Below are 12,664 nucleotides of genomic sequence, written 5' to 3'. Positions count from 1 at the left end.
CCGTCGGCCTCCCGACCACCACCCAGCCGGAGACTCTTCCCCGACTACGTCGTCCACCGCAACAGCTCTCCGTTCCTCATCCACCGCACCGGACGAGGATCCGTTGTTGATCTCGTCGTCCCGCTGGATCAGCCGCCCCATCCTCCACCTCCAAGGAGCTGTCCTGACGTTCGCCTCGTCTATCGCGCCACCTCAATCCCCACAGCACCGTCTTGACCTGCCCCACCGGAACCGCAGCACCCTCACCAATTCCTCCGATGAAGCCGAGGCCAACTCGGCGCAACCAAGGAGGTTCTGCACTCACCGCTGCATTTTATCTTTTATTCGATCTCACGGGGCTGCCGGTGCTCGATACCGAGCAGACATGGCGTGTCTCCATCGACGGCGCCGTTGCCGACCACATCATCCACGGCGTCTCTCCCCCATGTCGTTTCTTCCTCGGCGGAGACTTCCACAACGGCACTAGTTGCAGCTGCTCCGGCTCTCGCTCGTGTTGCGGCTCTATTCTTGCTGTCGGTCGCACTGCTGCACTGCTCCTGCTTTCGTTCGTGCCGCTGCTCTGCTCTTGCTCTCGCTTGCGCTGCTGCTACTGCTGCACGACCTCCGGCAGCTATAGGAGTTGCTGCTTTAGCACTCACTCGCGGTGCTACTGCACGACTTGCTCTTTGCTAGGGCGTTCCCTGCTCGAGCGTCTGCTGATTTAGATCACTGCTTCTCTGCTACTAGTGCTCGAACGCCCTAAACATCTATTGCTATGCTCTGTTACTTGTTCAATCAGTTTTGATAGTAAAATTCAGTTTCGACCATGAAGTTCATTTTCTTCAGTTAAGTTTAGAGTGAACGGTACTTACAACATCTGTCGGAGCGGCCATGGCGCGGCTGATGCGTTTTACATCTAGCACTTTTTGGTGATGCATTTTACATCATCTATTGCAGATGATATTAGGGTCCCACTTCAGATTAACGTTGTTTGTCTTGTCATGCTTCAGCCTCGTCACCGTACACCTTAGCGGAGCTGCTCCAACGACGGAACCGTCCATCACAGCGGAGCAGTACCCTCGGCGCCGTTTCCAGAGGCCTCGGATCTTCTTCCCCGCCTCCGACAGTTACACCAGCATCATCACCATCCTCCACATCCAACCCAATGATGCTGAGATCCACAAGGCTATGCCAAAGAGGTTGTACACTCGTCGCATCACTTTGTTTCTCCATTTCTCTGTTCTTTCAATTCATGTGAGCCAAACACACATGTTGACTGAAATCCTATGTTTCCAAATGCTCTGTTTTGCAAGTGCATTCCTATCCTATTCCTGTGTTTTTCCTGTCCCTGCGTTTATAGAATCCTCCAATTCTTAGGAGCCCTTACAAATTTACTTCATTTTCAGATAGGCGTCAAAGAAAACTCTGTGTGTTATGTCCTGCTCCTGCCGTGCCGTCATCCACCCCACCTGAGGTGCACCATCGACAGAAGCGTTCACTGCAGCAGAGATCCCCCCTGCAGATTTCCTTTCACCACCTCAGATCATCTTCCCCGTTGCCGGCAGCCACGCCAACCGCATTACCATCACCGATCGAGCAGATGAACCTAAGGACTACACAGTTCCGGAAGAGAGGTCGCAGTCTTTCGTGTTTGCTTACGTTATACATCGGTTATTATTACCTGCTACTTTATCGTTCAATCTTGAGTTTTGAATTGCCCATGGTTCTCATATCGAGCCAGCAACAAATAGTATCTGTCTACTATCTGGTTCATCTGGGGTCTTCTATGTGGTTCATGTTGGGTGGGCAACAAACAATAGATGATCCATTGTCTATCCTTTTAAACTGAAGCTATAATCTACCTGGTATCATTATTTTTGGATCCATCCACTCGTTTGCTACCATTAGTCTTGATTTTTGCATGCACCCCTTAGGCCTTACAAAATCTAACTATTTTTTTTATTATGCATGTCAGATATTGTACACAATCATACTGAACATGTAGAGAAAAAGAGAAGACCATTGCGTGTGAATATAATGTCATGCAGACGCCGCTCCATGGTGGGCGAAGTGCCCCCCCTCCTGCATTTCCAGATTGTATTCCAGAGGAAGATAACTGTTCAGATGGAGATTCAGAAGGAGCCGACCATGCCTGTTTACCACCTGAGGTGTTTGCTCTAACCTGGCATGCTGATGTTGGTCATATCATGCATATGGCGCCTTGCATTGCTTACATTATACATCTTATATGTCATCAGCTTAGTTTAGATTTGCTTTGTGTGAATGCCACCTGTTTGGTTTCTATATCATACTCCCACCATTCCTAAATATTTATCTTTTTAGAGATTTCAACAAGTGACTACATACGGAACAAAATGAGTGAATCTACACTCTAAAATATGTCTTTATACATTCGTATATGGTAGTCCATTTGAAATCTCTAAAAAGACAATTATTTAGGAAAGGAGGGAGTATATGGGAATTATGCAATGTCATCTTCTTTAGCTAGGCATCATATACGTGAATTATGCAATGCCATCCTGTTTAGCCAGTCATCGTATACATGAATTGTATCGTGCCATATTTTTTCCATAATGTATTTCATTTGTCAACAATGTTTATACATTCATCTACTCTTCCTGTGCATCATCCATTTGAGTCAGTCATTGGAAAATCTGGAGTGAAAACAAGGTCTTCTGTGTAGTCGGTGCTACCTGTCGATGCAGATTTCTTGCTGGTTACAGGTAGCTCCTCAGAGGAGGATTCAGAGAGAGATGACCAGTCGTATTCTCCTCCCCCGAGGTGCATGCTCTAACTTGGCTGGGTTATATTGCTCATATCTTGCATTGCCATGCCATCTGCTTAGATTAGACATGCTTTGTGTGAATGCCTCTTGTTTGCTTTCTATATCAGATATGTGAATTATGCAATGCCATGTTTTTCTGCCAGTATCATATATGTGAATTATGCACCGCCATGGAGCCAGGCATCATATATGTGAATTATCTCATGCCATCTTTTTTTCATTACGTATTCCATTTGTCGACAATCTGTGTATATTGAACTACTCTTCATGTGTATCCGCCATTTGAGCTGGTTATGGAAAAATCTGAAGTGAAAACAAGGTCTTCAGAGCAGGCAATGGTACCTGTTGAAGCATATATCTCGATGGTTACAGGGAGCTCCTCAGAGGAGGATTCAGAGACAGATGACCAGTCCTATATCCCACCTGAGGTCTATGCTCTAAGTTGCAATATTTATATTTCTCATATGATGCATATGGTGTCTTGCATTGCTTAGTTTAGACATCATATGCACACTATTGAATTCTATCTGCTTAGTTTAGAGATCATACATGCGAGTGCCAGTTGCTTAGTATATGAATTAATTATGTCAATTATATCATGCCATCTTGTATACTTAGACAACATGTATGTGAATTATTTCATCCCAACCTATGTTAGAAAGACATCATATAGTTTTGTCATGTCATCCTGTTTAGGTACTCATCATATGTTGAATTATGCCATTATATCCTGTTAAGTTATCCATCATATATCTGAAACTGTGTCATGCTATCCTGTTTAGTTAGGCATCATATATGTGAAATTGTGTCATCCTGTCCTGTTTGGTTAGACACATACATGTGAATTACCACATCTCTCTATCATACAATGTCTGTACGTTCAATTTCTTTTCTTGTTTATCAGCCATTTGAATTGGAGGGGGTGATGGCAGTATCTAAGGGAGCAAAAACCCGTTCTTCATAAAAGACAGTGCTACCCGTGGATGCAGATAGAACCATGGTTGCACTTGCCCACAAACTAGCCCCACCACACATAATCGAGACTCTTCCAAATTGCACACTTACACCGTTGGGCAGAGAACCAGCTACAACCCATCTAACCGCAACCCCAGCGGATAGTAACCCACTTATAGTTGACAAAGCACCATGTCCACCACAGAGTACCCCCACACGAGCAGTTTGTAAAGCTACTGCAGTGCCCAAGGCACGAAGACCACCACAGCTAACCCAAACTCCACCTTTAAAGCAGAAGAGCAACTGTTCTCAGGTCAGATTCCGTAGCTATGGTCCATACTCCTTTGCTGTTGCATCACTGTATTTACTCATACCAACTACTTTCGAATTTGAAGGATCCAATTGAAACTCCAATGGCGCAACAAGTATGTTTTAAACCTATTTCTTTAACTGGATTGCTGTTCTAACTTCTTGCTCTATGTTGATTTCAATTTAAGTTGCATAAACAGTTATGTTCTCATGTGATGCACATTACAAGTGCTGCCAATGCTGTGTAGTTTCTCACACTTATGTTCTGTCTATGCTGTTGTGTCTTAAAAATATATGAGTTGAATTGTGTCTCTATCTTGATTAGGGAACATAAACTAGAACAATACAGTGACCATATTACATAGATATATGTTTGTTTCATGTTGTTATCCTGTCCACCTTACTACTAAACCGGTTTACCAAAATGAGTTTCGTATACTACAAGCTAAACCTGTGATGTGTCTGCTTGTTTCTCTTGTAGTATGCAAACAGAATATTGGAGAAGAGCACCCCACTATGCAATGGTAGAGAAAGTAATGCAGATAAGGTTCAAGATAGTGAGACAACCCTGTTAGTCTCGAAGAAAGGTGATAAAAATGATCTTGTAGATAGTGAGAAAACCCCACAGTCTTGCGTTGATGTAGTGTTCGAGTTATTGGCCAGTACCGCTGGCACAAGCTCTTCCAAGTCGCTGCCTGAATCACTTCGGCTAACTCAGTCTCAGCTAGAAGCTGAAAGGCATCAGTCAGCTGTGCTGCTGCAAGAAGCGGAAGGACTGAGGAAGTCCCTGTAGAATTCAGATGCGTACTTTCTTGTGCAACAGCAAGCGCTGGAGGATTTAAGCGCCAAACAAGAGAAATTTAATAAGCTTGCTAAGCATCTTGCTAGCATTATGGGTACCCAGGATATTGTTTCTTGACCTCTTCTGAACTGGTTTCAGTTCATGACTTGTTTTGTTGCGGCATTTATATGCTGGTGTGTTCCCTATATTTGCACTGGTGGCGAACTTTGATGCCCAGTGGATGTAATATGTGTAATAGCCGTGATAGCCTAGCATAAGTTGCTCGCTTATTTATTTCCTTGTTTTGTTTATTTGTTTGCTTGTAGTTAGTGTAGTTCTTTTTCCATGGATTGCGAGTGGCTGCAATAACCTATTTTTTAAAACTAGGCCACAATAACCATGGGCTAATATTTACTGTAGTGACACTGGGCCTCCTACGGGCCGTAGAAACAGTGGGCCTTCTACGGGCTGTAGAAATAGTAGGCCTTCTACGGGCCGTAGAAACAATGGGCCTTCTATGGGCCGTATCATCAATGGGCCTTATACGGGTCATATGATCGATTGGCCAAACATGGGCCAATAACAGGCCTCATTATGGTCGTAAATGGGCTAGAGTTGGAATCGTCCGTTCATGGGCCGACCATAACGGGCCATCGTTAATAGGCCGTATTTGATGACGCTATGAAAACGGCCCAACGAATTAACGGACCACAAACGGGCCGATTGTAACCACGGAATGAATTTGGTCCACAAGCAGAAAATGACAGTAACGGGCCGTAAGTAAACAAATGCTGGAAATGAGCCCAAGAATAAATGGGCTCTGAGAAGGCCGAAAGATAACATGGGCTGGAAACGGCCCAACGGAATAACCGGCCATCAATGGGTATAAAGTGATACACTATTCATCACGGGCCAGTTTCACCACGAGCCGTTAATGGGTGTAAAGTGATACACTGTTCATTACGGGCCAGTTTCACCACGGGCCGTTAGTAGGCCAAGAGTTACATAGGGCCTCATATGGGCCGAAAGACGTCATGGGCCATACATGGGCCAGAAGTGAAAACGGGCTGGAATCATATTGGATGGCCCAGATAATGCTACTGGGCCTAATTCAGATAGGGCGTAACGGGCCTTTGGTTAGCGGGCTGTAAATGGGCTATATTCGAATAGGCCGTTAATAAGCTTTCCATGGGCCGGGCCGCCAGCTTTTGACCAAGTCAAGCGGGCCGGCCTTTGCACAAGAATGGGCCTCTGTTGGGTCGTGCCACGTGTCGACGTATCATAGGCGCCTATCTGACCCACTGACGAGCTGACACGTGTTTCGTCCGGCCATTAAGAATTTTACACATGAAAATTTCCCATTGGTCGGGGCTGTTAATGGGTTATCCGATTCAAAACCCGACCCAATAGCTTAACGGCGTTCCGTTACGGTGGATGCCACGTGTCGGTCACCCTTGACGAAAGCACTTCTGTGACGCGCGATTTATCGTCATGGAAGTGGACACTTCCGTGATGATAATTTTGGTAATGTCATGGAACACTTCTACGACAGCACAGGTATGACTATCTTGATTCTGTCATGGATGTATATGCATGACAAAAAAGCGACCTACTGTGACAAACACGTATCATCATGGAAGCGTATTTTTTTTAGTGATGCTATGATACTAGGTGAAGACACACGTGATCCTATAGAATTTTCACTTATTCGGCTATTAGCGTGAAGGCGCGAAGCCGGATTATGAATACCTATAGTTGCATATGGTGCCAAAAAATTAGTAGCATGAGGTGTAACATACGATGTTTGAGGGTAATTGGCCGAATAACTAGTAGTAGCATGGCCAATTCCCCTATCCACCGACACGTTTGGATTAACATACTACAAGTTATTTGCCGATGAATAAAAAGTTGAAACACTTTGTTGCATACTATTGGAAGTTCCTACATGGGGTGTCTCAACATGATTAACCGAACTCATCATGTTGTTCATCGGCATATAGATTTGTGGGGTTGCCGATGCATGGGAGTTGGGATACATATGTTGCATGTTGCTAAAATTATATGAAGTTGAAGCATGAAGATTGTTCTGAATCGGCTGTTGCACATAATTAGATGCATGATTGATAAAACTAGGGCTAGCCGATACAATATGCTCATTAGACGATCTAGCCACAACATATGCATTATTTGCATTTATAGTAGGGAATTGGGTATTCATGTTACCTTTGTAGATTGCAAACCCTAGATGACGATCTCTTCGTAGCAAGAACGGGCCGGAGACCGTTCAAAGCTTCGCCCCCAACGGAGTCGCCAAAAGTGTGTTCATACACGAACACGTCACCGTGTACCTTCGACGCCGGGGATGATGCACCGCAGCTCGCGCCGAAGGAGATCTGACAGCCGGCAGATGCTTTTGTAGACCCGAAGCCCCGCTTGCCCGGGAGGGACCCCGTCAGGGCTAGCGGCGGCTATGGGCTGCTTCAGGTCAATTCGCTCGCCTCTAAAGCCTCGTGGATCCGCAGCCCTCCAGCATGAAGAACTAGCGAAGAACGAGAAGAAAGATACAAAGGAGAGATAAAAAGTAGATGAATACAAAAAAGTAGTAGATGTGTTTGTTCGATTGGTATTGTTCAATCGGCCGTCTCCCCTTAGGTATATAAGAGGGGGCTGGACTTTCCGTACAAGGAAAAGGCTTGGATTCACGTCCAAAACCCTAGTCAAATTCGGATTGGTTTTGTCCGAACTTTCCAATATTGTTCGGTCTAAAACTGGTTGTGTACTGTGGGTCTTTTTTGAGGTGGTAAACGACCTCGGATGGAAACGAGCCAAAAAGCAATCTTGACCGTTTTGACGAGACGAACAACTTTCATGTTGAACGTTTTTTCATTAAAGGTCATCTCGAGGGTCAAATCGCTCGTGCAAGACAGCTAATTATTCACGCACCACATCAGACATACCCACATATGTGTCTAGTTCCGGGCGTCATATTTTTGCTCACTGAAAGATCGCGCTGTGCGGGCTCTAACTTTTGCATATGACCTCGGATTGAGACGATCTTTATATCAAAATCGATCGTTTCAACGGGACGAAGATAACCCGTGTAGAAATATTTCTCATATGAGTCCATCTTGAGGGCGTAATCAGCTAAATAGTGTTCTGAATATAAAATCTGAGTACTTCAAACACAAATTCGGCCTTAGAGATGAGACCGGATGGCTATAACCCAAATACGAAAGTTTCTCTTTTTGACGATACGGAACTTTCTCACTTTGAGCACTTCTTCATTTGAGGCCATCTTAATTAAGTTCTTGGCCGTGCCAAAATCTGATGTCAACAGAGTCACCAAGTCATTCCTTTGGTGACATTCAGTATTCTGCTCGATGCGTTCTAACAACCGGTTGGTCTCGCGTGTATTTCTTTCTGCCTCCAACATGACTTCAGCCAAGGAAGGTGGATGGGGCAGATTCTCATCCCTAGCTCCATTGGCTTTACCTTGCTCCTGAACAGCAGGGGTGCTTCGGGTGTTCACCATCCTAGGAAAACAAAACAATGGTTTAAACAAGAATGGCAAAACTCTAACATAGAAATGCAGAATGTAATGGATGACAGGAATGCATAGATGTTCATTTGTACGACATGGAAATACAGAAAATGCCATATATACACCATCGGTCATACACACCATATATAGTTTTGTACAAGCCCAAGCTGAAGTACAACTACGGTGAAAGAATAGTACATCTCATCAGAGGCATTTCAAGCTCCTATACATTATTTTTCTACGCTTCCGAAATGTGGTACACACTAAGTCATATCCCACGAGTCACGCAGGACTGTGGATGATACAATCGTTACAATATACTAGTGGTGCTATCATCAACTCAGACATCTCCGTAGTAATCTTCATAGAGATTACCCCCATGTCCTGGAAGCTGGACGTGATCATCTAAAAACAGTCGATTCTGTGGAGCTTGCGGTCCATAAGGACTCGGATGTGGTCTGGGTCCAACGAACGGTGGCAGACGGGGTCCACGGGGAGGGGTGATGCCTCCTACATCACGCCAGTCCATACGATCTGGCAGACCAGACTGCACAGGGTACAAATCCCTCATGTCCATATAGCCAGCCTGCACGGCGGGTGCAAACCGTGTCAGGGTGGCTCAGTGGTCAACTTGTGTGTTGAAGAGTTCCAATCGCAAGGCACGATTCTCACGGTCCTTGTCCTCAAGCATCTTTGTGGTGGTGCGGAGTAGCGAATCCTCATGGAAGGAGTTAGTGTAGAGAGCCTGGTGGTAACCTTCTGCCCCAGGGAGTGATGGGGGCATATAGCGGAATTCGGTGTTCCGAAGCAAGACAAATCTAGCTCGCATGATAGTCATCATCGAGTAAACAGCGTCCTGCACGGACATCTAGATGATAACCCCAAGTCCATATGAGCAATTGAGGGGTTCAGTAGCTTTAGGATAGGAAGGGTATATCCTGACTGTGCAAAGATATTGACTTTGATTGAAATATCGATATTGCTCCTCAACGGTATACTCAGGATACCATCGGCCTCAATCATCACGCGGACCAGCATGGCTGTGTGACCAGGTACATCGAGGCACCGAATCAAACGAACCACTTGATTTTGGATGCGGGTGACCATCTGAAAGCACGAAATATTGCAAAGACACTAGAATTTTCTAGGAGAAATCGGACAACATAACGGCTGTAAATACTTAGAAAAATATTTAAGACATTCACAACAGTTTACAAAGCCATTCAACAACATCATATCAAGGTTTTGATTCAACAGCAGGGACATCCTTCACATCGTCGCGCTGGCCTGGGGGACGCATGCAGGCTGGTGGCGTGGAGCGCCGAGCGTGAGGGCGTGTCTGCGTCCTTCTAGCACGATGGAGACAACGACTGGCACGGCCTAGCTGGGCTAGGCCGGCTCAAGTGGCCCAGGTAACTTCCTCTCTCTCTCTTTTATTTCTTTCTATTTTCTAATTTTCTTTTTCTGTTTTTTATTTAGTAAAAATATTAAATCATTTCCAAAACTGCTGAAAATATTTATGGGCACTATTTGGATTATTCAAAAGCCCTCAACTAGTTCCAGAATTATTAGAGCATTTAAAATATGTATAGTAATTAAATACCCCGATTCTACTACTTTATGGCTTAATTCAAAAATCCAGAAATGACCTAGAAAAATGTGCATCATTTTTTACAGAGGTTTTTACCCTTTTCAAAAATGATGAACTATTATGAAGGGCATTTTAGGTTCATTGAAAATATTTTTAGTTGATCCTAGTATTTCAAAGTGGTGATAGGGTTTGTTCGATCCCCATTTCATATTTAGAGAAAAATTTAAACATGATGCACATGCAAGACTAGCCCAAGTGCAATGCTAAACTAGGATCGTGACAACTGCTTCGCGCGGGACCTTATCTAGAGAGAGTGGAATACTTTTTCCGTTTGTGCATTGCATTCATGCATCTAAAAACTAGGGTAAATTTAAAACTTCATCTAAACTTAGTCAAAACATAGTAGTTGTTCTGAAATGCCAAATTGAACATGGCAGTTGCTCTTTTTATGAAGACGACTGGCAGCTGGGCCGCGCAGTGCTAGGACGGCTGGGGGGAGGCTTCTCTCTCTTAGCCATCCTTTTTTTGTGTTTTTTTTCTAAAAATTTTCAATCTGTTTGATTTGATTTGAACGTCAAATCATTTTTACCCTTCTAAAAAAGTTGTGTGTACTCCATATGGAGAAGTCTAGAAATTCTGATATGTGCAGTAGTTAATATGGATGTGTCCAAAGTTACACAATATTTTTCAGAATTTATAGATTTGTATTTATTTTATAGAGAATATAAATTGAAACCAAATACATTATTGACTTAATCCAAGGCCCAAAATAAATCGTCTTAAAACTCCAAAAAAAATTGGGTTTGTACCCTTTTAAACAAATTTTAAGGCTTTGCAAATTCTCTCAATTGAAGATTAAAGATATTTAAGCATGATGCATGCCTGCGTAACCAACTCTAATAAATTACAAGTAGACAAGGATGTGACACTAGGCGCACACAGACACATGTTTCTAAGCCAGTCCATAATGACAAGTTGATGTTCACACACATAGGTAGTAACACATGAATGTTGGTCTGAGATTGATTTTTTACCGTCAAATCATGAAGTTGCTGCCAGTCGAGATCATCTGGCGAGAACATACACTGTACGGAAGCCTGACGCAGCCTCGAGGTGATCGATCTGCGTCTCCACTCTAGATCAGGGCGCGCGGAGCAGCCTAAACAACCATACATCCAAGTGCTGTTTTTCAAGGTATGCTAGAATGATAGAAGAAGAATACAAAACCACGAAGCAATCAGGCAGCCCAAGAAGATAGAAGAAGACCTACCGTCCGCACGCATAGAGCTTGTGTGCAGCGGCCGGACAATACATAGCATTGCAGTAGGGGATGGTGCTTGGTGCATGTGGTAGTAAGAGTGCCACTACTTGTAGGAATGCCCTGAACTGACTCGACGGCAAGTGTCTCGGCGCGGCGCAACACGTCTCGGCGTGCAATGCGACACGTTTGGGTCCGTGGACACGCAGGAGCCTACGTGTATGTCGATGTCCAGTGACAAGCGCATGCATGCAGCACAAAGCGCCATGCCCATGCAAACAGACACGGTCACCGCACCCTTCCAGGCCTCGGTAACAGCACTTTCTGTGGCCAGCCTGCACGGCACCGGCAAAAATAACAATCTGGCCCCAGAGCGAAACTAATTCACAAAGTAAACTGTATTTGAAAAAATTTCGTTCAGCTGATTTTTTTATATCGTGTTTGATATCTAAACGCCATATTATACTGTGCAGCGCCTGACTGACAAATATTACACGTCTTGCCATCGTCGTATTTCAAAAAATGCTAAATCAATGTGCAACATCTGGAAGTTAAGCTGTGCAACGCCTAAGAATTAGGCGCTACATTATATTCTGTAACACCTGACCTCTAGACGCTGCACCAGTGGCCAACACACGCGGAACTGGCTAGCTTGTGCATGGTGCATGCATGGGTGTGGCCTCGCTGCTCGCCGTACCTCGGCGAACCAGCAAAGCTGCAATGATCATGATGTTTCGCGACCCCATGCCGACGCAACCCGCACCGCTGGTACACTAGTGCAACGCCTACACGCTAGGCGCTATAGTGTATAGTGTAGCGCCTAGTTTTTGGCGTTGCACACTGATTTAGCATTTTTCAGTCAGTCCTGGGTACGATGATGGCCAAACGTGTAGTGTCTGTGAGTCAGGCATGACACAGTGTAATGTGACATCTAGATGTCGGGCGCTACACGAAAAGGTCAGCTGAGTGATTTTTTTTTTCAGAAACAGTTCAATTTGTGAATTTGTTTGAGGTCAGATTTGTCATTTTTGCCCACCGCACCTACACCAGCAAGACTACTGACCTGAAGCTACGGTAGCCTCAGAACAAAAATTAGGCAGTTAAACAAGCAGAAAAACTCAAGTAACAGTTCCCGTTTTATAGGAAAACAGTAAATCCATAGCTCAAAAGGAGACATGTGCTTTGCTTAACTACAATTCCATCCTCTTTCTCCGAAGGAATGGTGTTCTTTGCTTTTGCTATGGGCCACTCATGAACTAGCCGTTTTATCTGCAATTCTGCATTACATTAGTACTATATTTCAGATCCTGTGTCCACATTGTCTCTGTGTGAGCGCCAACGCATTGCTGACATGATAAGGAAACGGCGATACAGTGCGTTGGTTCATTGTGGCAGTCCCAAGAATAAAAGACGTCATTTGGGCATTGTGCTCGTATGCGGCATCT

Source organism: Triticum dicoccoides, chromosome 7A (assembly GCF_002162155.2).
Source record: "Triticum dicoccoides isolate Atlit2015 ecotype Zavitan chromosome 7A, WEW_v2.0, whole genome shotgun sequence".
In the NCBI taxonomy this organism is placed as follows: Eukaryota; Viridiplantae; Streptophyta; class Magnoliopsida; order Poales; family Poaceae; genus Triticum; species Triticum dicoccoides.
The sequence above is the reverse complement of the archived record's forward strand: the minus strand, read 5'-3'. Positions refer to the sequence as shown.